The sequence below is a fragment of the Calonectris borealis genome, chromosome 12 (genome assembly GCF_964195595.1).
Source record: "Calonectris borealis chromosome 12, bCalBor7.hap1.2, whole genome shotgun sequence".
Classification (NCBI taxonomy): Eukaryota; Metazoa; Chordata; class Aves; order Procellariiformes; family Procellariidae; genus Calonectris; species Calonectris borealis.
Window position 1 is genome coordinate 5,784,636 of NC_134323.1, and position 14,106 is coordinate 5,798,741.

Genomic DNA, 14,106 nt, shown 5'->3' on the forward strand with positions numbered 1-14,106 from the left:
GGAATAAGTTCAGCTTTTGTTCTCCCTCTCCCCAAGGTAAGTCCTCCTTTCAGACATTTTCCTGGGGTTATTTTTTGAGGCTTTGGAAAAAAGAGAAACAATATACAAATATTAATTACGAAACTGCAAGAACAATCACCACCAAAAAATTCATACACGCTTAAAAAATTAATTATTCTATAACAGAATGATTCAGTATTCCATCTTTCCAGTTTGGAAACATCAGGTATCTTGAAAACACAACACCGAGCAACAAAATGTACCAAGCATAAGCTTACTGTGGCAAGACTTTCTAGTCCTCCTGCTACTATCTGCTGAATTTTTAAAAAGCAGATGTAGCAGCGATAGGAATGAAGAGGGCAGACAAATGCCAATACCAGTATTGTGAACCACATCATTGCTCTTCAGCTGTCTACAGAGCTCTGAATGGTAAAGTAGCAAAGAGAGCTCTGCAGACACCAGTGGACTTCTTCCTAATGCTCCTCAATCTAAACCATCCCTGAGCCAACTAAAACCCATGCCAGTCTAGCAAATGCCACACATTTTGAAATTTAAAATAGCGGTGCAAAGTAGTAGCCCATTTTCACCCCACAACCGGATGCTTCATGATCGGACACATAAGACGTCTTCATGCAGTTATCATATTCAAGATTCACTTACCTAAGGATAACATGACATGGAGTTAAGTTTGTTCACTACAACTTCATCAAACCTCACTGTCTGTCCCAAGGAAACACGTTATTAATACCTTCACCTGACTGGCCTCTTTCCCAAGTTGCTTAATCTAAAACAGTAAGATACACTAAATACCCCCCCAGTCACAGAACAGTTGTCCCTCATAGAGCAAGAAACACTTCTGTCCCTTATTACGAAGCCAGCCTTTGATAATCATACATGCTTTGACTAAAGACTTACAAGAAAGATTTAGCTTTAAAATATTCACCTAGGTTGTTTTTCAGCTCTCAGATTACAGTTATACAGTTATACATTAAACTACAAGTGACAGCTGTTCGATTTTTATGCAGCTTGCTTTTAAAAAAACCAAGGCTATACAACCATGCCATACAAGTTTGTGCATTTATGCTTCCAAGCTCCTAGTAATTTCTAACCCATTGATCAAATTTAGTCAAATTAGAGGAACAGAAATCTCAGAGATGTCCCTACCACTTACATGAAGCAGACAGAGAGGTAGAGAAGAGAGATCTTACTGAGTAAAACAAAACAAGCTCAATCCTTCTTGGACCTCTGAGAATCCACGTAAGACATTACAATTATAGTAACCACAAGCTGCAAAATCCAGCCCTTTGACACCGCATAATCTACTCATTCTCTCTTTTCTCCCTACTTCCATATAGATTCTCATCTGACAAAAGAAAACCTGAACAAAAGTTCTGCTAAAGCAATGCTAAATGGGCCTTCCTGTTACCTACCTCCTCTTCCCCCTTCCCTGAAGGCATTCAAATGAATCGAAACCAAAGAACTGGAAATGCTATAGGGACTCGTATTTCTTCAGAAGATATTTTGACTAAGTGGCCAAAACACCAGTCTTTTACACCTCCTGTTTTGTTATTCTTGTTTTAAATTCATGCTTAGTAGTATCTAACATTGCCTTCTATTTTTTTCCTTCCTACCTGTGCATCTGAGCCTCTTAAATGTGCACCTACTGACAGGACTCCCATGGCAAATTACTACATTATACAGGTTAAGAAATGGCTGAATAAATACTTTAAAAAAGGCAAATGCTGTGGATTGTACTTGTCCATTTATGACAATATTTAAACTGTTGTTCCTGTATTGAATTATTAATTTGTCTATGCATAATATCATTCTCTATTGTTAAATTATGATTGAAAAGGAACTTTTCAATGTGTAAATTAAAATGTACTAATTTTGAAGTTTTGAGGAAATTGTGTATTCCCAGAAATGCAGGGTTTACCACTCTTCCCTCTTCCAAAAAGTTTAATATAGGAAATTTAAAATTTAGGATAACACATCGTGAGAAGATTCCACTTACTATACTTCCATTCTGATTACTCAAGCCTGTTTCAATTCCCTATGCATAATAAAAACAAAACAAAAAAGAGAAGACTTCTGTAATAGTTTATATTTCTAACCATCGATTTCAGAAACGACTGCTTACTTTCTACGCTTTTTTTCTTTTGATATTCTGAAGCTCCTGTCCTGAAAAAAAGACAAATTCACAAGTTTGGTTGTCTAAAGTCAGAAAGATAATTCACACACTCAAGTTTAAATGCAGAAACAAGTCTTGCAATGACTTGTCGAAGTAAAGCTTCTGAAACATAATCTTTTTTACTGACACAAAGGAAGTTAGCCTCTAACGGGAAAGATTTTTTCAGAAACTGCCTGTCTGGAAAGGAACAGGATCTATAGTAATACAGCAGCTCACTTTAAGGCCTTACGAGCCACAAAAGGAAGTTAAGCATTAGCACTTTTCCGAAACTGCAAGCATGATCAAAAAGCAAAACAAGGGGCCAAATAAAATCCAAGTTTGTATTTGCTTGGAAATACAAAATTTCGGAATTCTGTAATCAGAGTGCTAAGAATAATAAATTCAACTCTGTAAAGTTGAAAAGGTGAAAAAATACCTGAAATGAAATATACTCCATCCACAAAACAAAGCAAAAGAAATGTTGCACACAGAATATATTTAACTTGTAAAGTTTCCTTTTTCACTGCAACTTTTATTGCTGTTTTCTTAAAATATGTATTTTTTTATAACAGCTCAAACTAACTCACCCTAATCCACTGGAACTCTGTTGCTAACTTCAGCTCAGTACACAAATATTATCAAGTGAAACTATCAAGCAGATGCAGACTAGGAGTTCAATAATCTAACTTTAACGCATACCAGCTATGAAAGCAACATACCCAACCTGTACATACAACAGAATGCCAATACTGTCCCAAAGCACCCAAGTGCTATTGTAATCCAGATAGCAAAGTAATAATACCTATGTCAATGACCTGATACCAAAATAAATACAAACTACAACACACACTGTGAAACAAATACTGTGAAAACCAAAGACACAATTGTGTTCGACCGTTACAGCTATGTGCAGTTGAAAACACAGCATAGCTATCATTTGCATGTATAAAATTACCCCACATTAAAAATTGGAATTGCGGAAGGGGGTAGAAAGAGGTGCACAAACTCAATCTAAATAAATTAAAATTGTAAAGGCTACATTTTTTTCTACATTACTAGAAAGTCTTTCACACTGAGGAAAACCTAAAAACTGGCAAAAGCAAGCGTGCAGCTTTTTCACCTGCCACTGTAAACATAGGTTTGAGCTCCCTGGGAAATACCAACGTACAGGACAATCTTTTCAACACAGTAGATACAGACAGAAGATTCTAAATCAAAGTTTTATTTTAGAAGCTGCATAAAGCTTTTAATTGTAAATAGCAGCTGAAATTTTGACTTAATTTATTTTTAAGGAAAAAAGAACATTTGAGTAACCTATACATGCCATACAAACTAGAGAGCATGAAGTTCAATGTGTTGAGACAGCTTTTATCCAACTTCTTCACTACACACCTGTGCTGGTTTCAGCACAGTTTTTTTGATGAGTTTTCTTACTTCTGCCTTTCCGATTCTCTCCCCCATCCCACCATGGGGGAGGGAGGGTGAGCAAGCGGTTGTGTGGTGCTGGCTAGGGTTCAACCACAACACCACCCAACAATTTAAATAACATAGGCACTATTCAGATTTACAGTCTTTAGTAAATTTCTACATTACTTTAAAAGTATTCAGGTTTTAGCTACTGTTTTCTTTTCAAGTAGTCTTAAATCAAGTAATTTTGTTTACCTTTAGCAGAAATTATGATTTATACAAGATGACAAAATCCTTAAAAATGCTGATTTTAATGTAAAACAACAAAGGATTGGCTGCAAAAGTGTGCAGAACAGAAAACAAACTTACAAAACACTCCAAATTAAACTGAAAAAAGAGCTTTCCTCTTTCATTTTCCCATGTTGCTACCTGCCCACTCATGTTCTAAAAGGCTACCACTTTTGCGTGCCATCAAGAGAGTAATTTTCTCATGTTTTTCATTACCAACCAGGGAGGAAGACCAGGAGACAAAACCCCACCAAACTACCTCCAAAAAGAACAACACGCAAGGAGCTTTTTATTCACCTTAATCCAAACACCCAAGATCAGCTTCAGCATGCCCATCCCGAGCACACTAAGAAACCAGCAAGGTATACATCTCTTACTTAGCAAGAAAAAGCAACCGGACCTTAATGGTAGCTGGTTCTTGTCAAAGCTTAATTTCAGCTTAAGTGCTCCTTCTACACCTCTCATGAGAGTGGCCTTTTAAGAAAACATTTTTATAATTAAAACCAAAACCCGTTTCATCCTCATGAAGGTAACTACTGCCACTATTTCCTTACACTCTCCCCCTCGAAACCTCTCCGTTTGTTTTTTTTTTTTTGTCCCAGAGTCAGAAGTCATTACAGTTGTAAAGGGCTGTAAACTGCAGAACCATCCATGGTCTATTTTTTGTACTCTTCTGCTACTTAAAGGAGTCACTTCACCTACTGAAGTGATGAAAGCGAAGGGCAAGTAGGCAAGAACTATGCAGAACTAGCATGAACCTGCCCACCTTTTGTCTCAACACCTCACTTCTGCAATTACCTACAGAAAGGAAAGCTGGGCTAGCTCAGAGAAACAACCACAGATTAAACAAAACAGAGACAGATTCTCTTCCACAACATGTTTTAACAGCATAATTTGCCAAATTCTGCTCAAATTTTGTAGTACATTGAGTGCAATGATAAAATAAAATTCACTTAGAAGTTAAGTGAAGCAACTTATTCAGAGTATGAAGGCTTCTGGAACAACGTGCTGCAACTGATCGTTGTCTTGGTCAGTACCACGAAATGATTCTATGATAACACTGGCAACCTCCTCTTAAAATTTTTTCAGTTTTTAAAAAAACCTATGCATTTTCACTGCTCGTTCATGGCAGAACAATGAAGTACTGTGAAAGATGACAGACGTGAAAAAAAGATATGATTTGATTCCGTATTAATAGGGAAATACTGATCATGAACTATCTTTAAATCAAAACAGATTGCATATTCAGAAAGGCTAGCATGTAAGATCTCTATTTACAATAATTTTATTCACTAGAAGCAGTTAAGTTTAAAAGTTTACTCCATCTCTGAACGTGGCTTTTTTTGTAATGTTCCTCAATACCTAATAGAGTAACCAAAATGTTTTCAATGTTTGTAATTTCAGTGAGACAAAAAAATCAGCTCTTAACATACATTAAAATATACTGACAGAAATTGGGAAAAGTAATTTATTTTTAACATCAACAGCTAGGGAGTCACTAATATCATTAAAACCAGTACTGACTGCACAGCATATTTCCATTTAAATTAAAGGGGGGCATACTTCTTCCACTTCAATTCAAACCAACTTAAATATTTTTATGTCAGCTTCAATGAACTACTTTAACAGCCTTCTATGCCAGAATCTCCAATATAAAAGAGTACTTTAGCATATATGCAAGCCTAATGAAACCACTAGTTTTCTCAGTTAAGTATTCCTGAACAAAATCCTCCCCCCGCAATTGAGGAGGAAAACTAGATGCCTACAGAAAAGGAATTTATCAAAAAGAGGCAATGGTTTGAAAATAGAGGTCACAAGTCAGAAGATACTACTGGGGACCAACAGGATTCAATTTCAGGCAAAGGAAAAAACCCAAAAGAAAAAAAACAAAACAAAACAAAAGCTAACCATTTTTTCCCCAGAAGTCTCCTAAAAAATTTCTAGAGAAGGAACATAGCATCCAAGAGCTTCACAGGGATAACCTTTAAAAAAACCAAAACAAAACAGCAAGAAGCATGAACTTTTGGTAGGGCTCAAACAGCAAAAGTTGCAAGACAGGTCTCTAGAAACATAAGCATAGCAATAATTTTTTATCTCAACGGAGTCTGGCTATTAGCAGAAGAGGCAGGACTAGACCCAGTGTAAAGCTCAAGACAAGAGAAATTCTTATCAATTTTAATGGAGTTAAAGTCAACAGAAACTGCTATCAACATACAGCAGAATGACAGCCTGGTTAGAGACGGCACTATGCTGCCAAGGACATCCTCAAGCACAGCCAGGAACATAAGCACCTTCATACCTCTGTCCCCAAAAAGCAAGGTTGAGTCACCATTTCTGAAAATCTCCTGAAATCAGTCAAAGCCTGTACACATTTGCAATTAACTATATTAAGCCAAAAAGCTTTTGGGCTGGCACCATAAAACATGCCTCTTGTGTAGTATCTGGAGTTGATCAGATTTCATAATACCACATGATTGCAGGTCAAAGAATCCTCCGTAGGATGATACAAATAGGAGCTACAACACACACACATGAAAATAATTTCACCTAATCTTTTTAAAAAATTGTTCTTACTAAACTCAAAGACAGTAAGACACATGTCTGATTTTGTCACTCGTATGCTCCTTTAATTTACCCGCCTTCCCTGTGACAACTTGCCTTCTGTAACAGCTGGTTGCTCCTTTTAAGACTTGCAAGAACCAAAGTTCCTGTTACAACAAAATTTATACATCAAGCTGAGCCATACCTGGGCCTCATAGGTAGATGCTACACAGATTTAGCGAAGAAGAAAACCAACCCAAACGCACCGCATCTTCTAGCACTATTTCTTATCCTTCTGAAGTATAAAAACAGATATTGTAAGCCATAGCATGTTGCAAGTCATGCAAGAAAGCACAATAGCTATGTTTTTCTAGTAAGTTTGCTTAAAATACTATTAAAGAACTCTCCTTCTATATGTGTGGTACTCAGTAAAAAAGATGGTACAGTGAAAACAATTGTTTTTAAGATTACTCTTAAGATCATTTTAAAAATCTATCAGTCAGAAGTTTCTTTCTGAAACAATGTTTCAAACAATAAGAAAAGAAACAAAATGCTCAGAACCAAAATATTTGCCATGTATTCTTTAACACTAAGGCCAACTTCTCTTTTCTTTCCAACATATAAACTAAAACTGAATTGTGAAGTCATGAATACCTCTTAAAAGAGGCCTTCCTATCAATCTATGAAACTAGTTCTGGTTTGCAATTCAATATGCTATTGAGTAGCATTACGTGCACATAGACGATATGCTACTAACATTGAAATTACTTTCAAATATAGACTAACTCCTGAAGAGGCAGTATGTAAAAGATGGGAACATTTTCCTAAGATATAAATTAAAATGCTAGCCTTCACAGTAAGACATCAAGGGAGTAAAAAACCCAAGTAAGTGCAAACACAAGCCAAATAACCCACACAAAAGAAAACGTGCCACTTTTATGAAAGAAAAATCAACCTCTTCTACAAATTACACAGCCTTCAACAACGTAAGACTTGTCAACTGCTTCTAGCCTAAAGCTACATTCCCAGATTCATTTATCAAACTTATTCAAATCAACATAAGAATTCTCAGTCTCATCATCCTAGAAATCCACTCACTTGTATTTATTAGCCTTAAGAGTTCCTAGATTCAATCCACTCAACACCTGAAGATCGACACTGTCTTGGAAATCCATGTAACTTGTGCAATCCAGGAACTTGTGCAAATTTTTTAACCTGGTAAAGAAAACAATGCTTCTCCAGATGCAGGAGACTGTTAGGTGGACAAAGTGCTAGAAATTATTTTGATCTCTCTAAATACCTAGAATTAACAGCTAAAAGAAATTGTAAATCCTGAGTGCACAAAGCACACAGACATCTGGACAAAAGCCACATGAATTCCAAATGTACTTCAGATTCTTTGGCTTCAAAACCATACTACTGGTTAACATCTTTACAAGTTCTGCTTCTCTTTCAGTAATAACACTTCACTAACACTTTATAAAGTGTTGATTTTCTACAAAATGTATCAAGACGAAGCACTGTTCTGGGAATTTTAGAGGCAATGGTATGTTTGAAGCCACTCAAAAATTCCGACTTTAGATAATAGTGTTAGACAAAGCAGATTAGTGGTTACCAGTGCCAATGGACAGTCCCAAATGAGCCCACTTGCACCCTCTTTGCATCTGAGGCTGTGGTTCCATGTACAATTATTTTGCCTCTTCTGCAGAAAATGATGCTTCCCACTCCTTCCTCTCTCCCCACTGCTGTTTCTATGGTACACAATTCTCTGCAACTAAGAGGAGAACTAAATCAGGAACTTGTATTCCCGAAAAACACCTCCAACAAAAAAGTAAGAAGTTTCTCTGCACCTGTATGAGTTTCCCAGTTCAGTTCATAGCACAAATGGTTGCATTAACACAATACAAAGTGGAAGAATAGGAGCTTTTTTCATCGACTTTTTTTCCCTTAAACTAATTATACTTTAGGCATATACTGAACTACAGCTTTAACAGTCTATAGTATAGGTTGCTGTCTTTAGAAGATAATTTAAGATGGGGTTTGTTTTCTGTTTTCTCTGTAATTAGGTACCACTTCTTCCAGACAGTAAGCTTGCACAATTATATCAGTACTCTCACACTACTGAATTGCTTTATAGTTCTTCAGTGTTAACAAGACATCTGCTTGCAAATAATTATTTAGATTATTCAATCACACTTATTCTGCAGTATCATTAAAAAAAATAGTATCTGTTTTACTTATTTTTGTCAACTAGTCTCGCCTTGATATCTGTAGGATTACTTCTGTAAGTTGACCTAGCTAGATGCTTCCTTCCTATGCTTGCCATCTGTTAACTACTTTTACAAAAATGCTTCTCTTTTGGCACATTTTAAAGACAATTATTGCAGTCATTTAATGAGTGTGCAATTATCTCAGGAAAAATGATATTCTTAAATTATAACAATCATTACAAGAGAAAGTACTCCGTTTTACGGAGGAAACATACACAAAGAATTGGACAGCCTAATTATTTGACAAGTGACAAAGGTTGAGAGACACTTAAGAAAAGCATTAGTGATAGCAAAAAGGATTCAAAAAAGACTGATGAAACAATTTAACTCTACCCAACAGAGATGGTAATTACTAACAAACTCATAAAGCCTTTAAAACAGTAAAACACACACTCTGGCGCATTTTCCTTGTTCTTAAAAGTCCAGAAATTTGTCTTTCCCTTACTATACAACTGTATTTTGAAAGGAAAACGAAAGCAAATGAAAAACGATAAATTAAAAATTATAATAAATATTCATCATCAAATGTGTTACAAACTAATCTCACAAACACGTACTTCCTTTCCCCAACCTAAGCAATTTGTCATTTTAAAAAGAAATAAAATGTATAAAATGCTTATATAAAACTTAGATGAAGTATATACAAAAAGAAATGCTTCATACACGTTCAACTATAAATAAAGCTATCAAAATATTGCTATCTTCAGTGATGAATACATCATTGGCCATAGATTATTAACGAAAACATATTATATACAGCTATAGTTTAGAAGACTTGGTTCATTCCAGGAACTGCACTACTCAAGCTCAGAGATGTTACCCTATTCTCGTTCACTCTGTGCATTCGACACAGCTTCGCCACTTTCACTCCCGCCTATTTGGGCAGGCCTTTCTGAAAATAATAGAAAGAAAGCAAAAAAGCTGGAAAATATGGTACAAAGAAGGTCAGTGGAGGGATTGCTTTCATTACTTGTACATACATGATAAACCTATTAGGTGCTGGGAGATGACAACTGAATCCTGCTGCCTCACTGTGGTACAGACAATTTATTAAGCTCCTACAAGGAAGGTGAAAATTGTTCTTTAAGCACAGAGAACTAAATCCAGGGCATATATCTCCCAGAAATGTTTAAAAGGAGAATTCAGACAAAGATTTACATTTGTTAATATGATGATGCCACCTATAAAATTAACCATAATTAAAGGAACAAGAACAATATAAATACAGTGAATATGCTTAATGGGAGCTATACCAGCTCTATTAAGCATTTTAGGAAAAAGAACAAGGTTTTAGGGCTCTTCTGGTTTGGTGGTTGGTTTTTTGGGGGTGTGGGGGGTGGTTTTTTGCATTTCAAGATTACAAGGTATGATTTTTAACGCCCCCACCAAACACAAATGCTTACCGGAACAGATGTCTAGATTTCAGTTTTCAGATGATGCAAAGTAGGGCAAATTTTAAGACGTGTATTTTATTATGCTGAGTCCCACTGAAAACTGTCATCCACTGCTTCACAAGCAATATATATAACAGCATCATAATTTTACAATCTTGTATTGTAACAACACTTAGGAGCCATAACCTATAAACTTACTACGCAAAATAGCCAGTCTCTTCTACAAAGAATTTATGTATAGTGTGATCAGTTCATTACTTTAAAATATTTCTCATTACAGGCTCACTTAAAATTAAACTATACAGAACGTAAGAAATACACTCTGCCACATACTGTATCCTTGAATTTCATGTGTCTTCCATAACAGCACCTATCAAGTAATTTGCTTGTTGTACCTACCATAACTAGTCAAGAAAACACACCACTGCTTACTATGTATTTCTCTCATAAAAACTTTACAGTGCATGATGTCATATACAACAATATATAGAACAGTAACCAATGGCAGAGTAAGAGATTTATGAGTGGAATAATCCAAAGGATACTTGTCTATAATCAATTTAGAGTTGATATAAAAGGGAGGCATTTGCTAACACAGTCAGAGGCAAAAGGCCTGTGACTATTCAGGACATGCATCTCAGCAGCACGTAAGCCTGGATTTTGATCAGGTGAAACTTAGTTCCATCTCTGATGATATGCTCATATATGAGGTTATGCCATTCTGATATATACAGATGTCCCAGAGTATGACACCAACCAAGCAATCACCTACAATGTTCAGACTTTCTTTGCTAAACTTTCAACAAGGGCAAGACAAATTCTCTCCAAAAATACAGGATCATCTGTTGCTATAAAACAAGTGGTAGGAAAGCTCATGCTTGCAGGCACAAAGAGCTTGCATGTTTCAAGACAGTTTAAAAAAAAAAAAGTCAGATGTGAGATACTGGAATTTATGAATATACTGAATTATCAAGTTAGGTGCCAAACTTTTAGTCACAAAAGGGAAAAAAAGATTCACCTGATTTAAGAACTAAGACTACCACCTTCTCCTATAGCACTTCAAATTATTAATGGAATATTATTTTCCAGTTTAACCTCAGTTATTCTGCTTTCATGTATGTAGCCAGAAGAGATTAAAATGCTTATTACAAAATAACATACACAGTGAGATGGTTGTAAACTTCTCTTAGGACAGTTTATACTTCAGATTATCTTTCCAACTTCCTTTTTCTTCTAAACATGCAGAACCGAATGTTGCAGCCTGTATTTTTGTCATCTTTTTTTCCACTTTATGAAAAGCGAATAGATTATTTAGCTTTAGCAAACTCAAAACAGTTTTAAGTGGAGCTAAAAAGATCAGAAGTGTTATATTAGTCAAAGCTGAGGCTACACGAATCTTTAGGGCGTTTCTCCACTTCACTTTCTGTTCTCCAGCTAACTCTGATGAAAAATGCATGATGTAAAATTAAGAGGCACAATTTATTTACAATTATAATCTAATTACAGCAGGCATAGAAAGTATAATAGCAGCATAAGACATTCTAGATTGTTTTTAATTCTGCAGTATTATTACACTGAACAGATTGTATTAATTTTTGAATTAATTTCTATCAAAAGAATAGCTGTACAAGTAAAAATGTGATAAGTATGCTTACTTTCAAATAATGAAACAACAAGTATTTGATGTTCTTTCTTAATTTTAAATAACCTCAGCTTTACTGTAGTTAAAGATCTTTGGTTGTCTAATGTTGGGTCCATTCCAATAGCTACAGTTCATTAACTATTTCATAAAAGAAAAAGTTATCCTTTCTGAAAAAATCTCAATCATTATCAAATTAAAACTGATTAAAATAATAAATTCACTAGTAATTGTTTCCTCAACGTGTACAAAAGCCAGTATGAGACATTGTCTTGTTAAACAATAAACATTTCACCTTAACTATTATATACGAAAGTTATCAAAATCCCTTCCCACCTAACTCGTAGCCTAAAACCAACCAGTTTCAGTAAGACCAATACTCCCTCCCCGTCCCTTAACCCACCTTTTTCCTCTCTGGTTAAACAACACATGTTTCTAAGAGGCTCAAACGGAACAAACTCATCTTGAACTTAAAATTCTACACAGTGATCAAAGAATAAAAGCGAGAATTAGGACTAAAACCGCTCTTAGAACTGTTATCAGACAAGACAGATCTGAAACACTTGTTAACTTCAGCAATTGCCATACTTTTCTATTGCTATTCATATTACATACACAGCTGACTTAAAGAGGCTTCTACATTGTTTGCTTCTGTCACTCCCCCATCAATACATTCATCACAATAGTTTGACAGCTACTGCTTCACAACCAGTTTCTGAAGGAAACATTAAACATCTGTCCGATTAGACAAACTCAAGGTCAGAATCCAATTTATAAAATTTATTGCATAATAAAAACCAAACCAAGGAGTTTTATAACTATCTGTTTTCTGTCTGTTGCATTTCAAAGTTCCAGGGGAAAAACGTAAAAGAATTTTAAATACTGTAAAGTTGCTTTGTTTTCACACCATGATAAAAACCAAAACCAAACTCCCCAAAAACTTAAAACATTCTCCACAGGCCTTAGTACTTCCCTCTATTCCTAGTTACAAAACAAAGCACTAATACTGACGTCAACGAGATCGAAGTAAGTCTTGAAAGGTTCTGATGTATACAACAGAAAAGTCACAGCACCAGAAAGTTTTATTAGACCTACTTTTCACTGCCTGGCTTGTATCCCACATGCTCCTTACGAACAATACTAACCCCTGGATTTCTCACCACCCCCACTTTTCCTGGAATCCACTTCCTCTTCACCCTTCATTCCAAGTATGCTCATGGGAGACCAACAGCCTCAACACTACCGTTCGCAGCTCTGGGTTCTGCTGCTCCGCTTCCTGGCAGGGGGCTCGGGCGCTGCTCCCTCTGCAGTACTGTACATACAGTAATAAACAGGATCACATTTCACTAGTAGCTACTATACCACGTGTCTTTAGGTTACCGAGATAACTGACAAGAGTAGCTACTTGGGCTATGCTCTATTCTTCCCCCTCCTTGACCTAAAAGATAAGAAATGTTTATCAAAACCAACAGAATGCATCTACTGCATCATTCAGTTAATCAAGCTAATCTCAAATACACAGCTGTATACATGTTCTATTAACATCGCACCACAATTTTACAGAAAGTTTCACTAGTAGGAATTGAAAATTACACGCTCCATAAACATAAGCAGAAGTTGTAACGGAGAAGCAATCTACTGAACCAAGACCAAAGATGAAATGTGTTAAACCTTTATCTCTACGTAAAATTAAAGGGGGAAAAAAGCGTTACATTGCCTCCTTCACAGGCCTATGTCCTGCAAACTAAGTAGAAGCAAGAGCCACTAATTAACTTCCTTTCCTTGCCAATAATTTTTTTTCCAATAAGATGCCCTTGTATATTCTCAGGTAGAGAGAATATTGGTAGCAAGAATACAGAGAAGTATTATTACAACCTTTTTAAAGCTGTCTGCATGTATATACTTGAAGTTAGAGTTGCCTGTATTTTGAAATGCACAGATTGAAAATTAGAAAACATCTATATTCCCTCTCCTTTCCCAAATACAAGTTAAATTCCTTCTAGAATTTAAAACAGGACTTGAAAATAAAAATTCCTACTTTCACTGTTCACATGTACATGGATTTCAACAGACAGTCTCACCATTTTGGAAACCCTAGATAACCAACAATGGCAGCTGAATATGTGCATTTATCACACAGAAGCTACAGCTCCTTCTGCTAAACCATCTAATTGAAGATGTTTCAGTCATTCCTGTCAAATCAGATTTAGGCTGGAAGCTACCAAGCAGTGCCAAACTGTGATAATATTAAGGTATTAACTTACAGGTAGCGCAGTCACTAATACCACTCCAAGCATCAACAAGGAAAGCCGCTAAACCAGTCTCCAAAACCATAGCAATAGCTTTAAATATTGATAAATTTTAAAAGCTGAAAGAATAATTATTTGTGTCTTTGGT

At 35.8% G+C, this 14,106-nt stretch overlaps 1 protein-coding gene across 9 annotated transcripts in view; it reads right to left on the reverse strand.

Annotated features, from left to right (window-relative positions):
* CHD9 (chromodomain helicase DNA binding protein 9) overlaps positions 1–14,106 on the reverse strand; it is a 100,646-nt gene that overhangs the window by 65,349 nt on the left and 21,191 nt on the right. The window contains exon 1 of one of the 9 annotated variants that reach the window (XM_075161164.1): positions 12,870–13,099. The exons of 6 other annotated variants lie outside the window; for them this stretch is intronic. The gene's annotated coding sequence lies outside the window, so the exon portion shown is untranslated. Of the gene's footprint in view, positions 1–12,804; positions 13,100–14,106 lie in introns of those variants that run through there. 2 more of the 9 variants (XM_075161159.1, XM_075161160.1) reach the window with 2 other exon arrangements.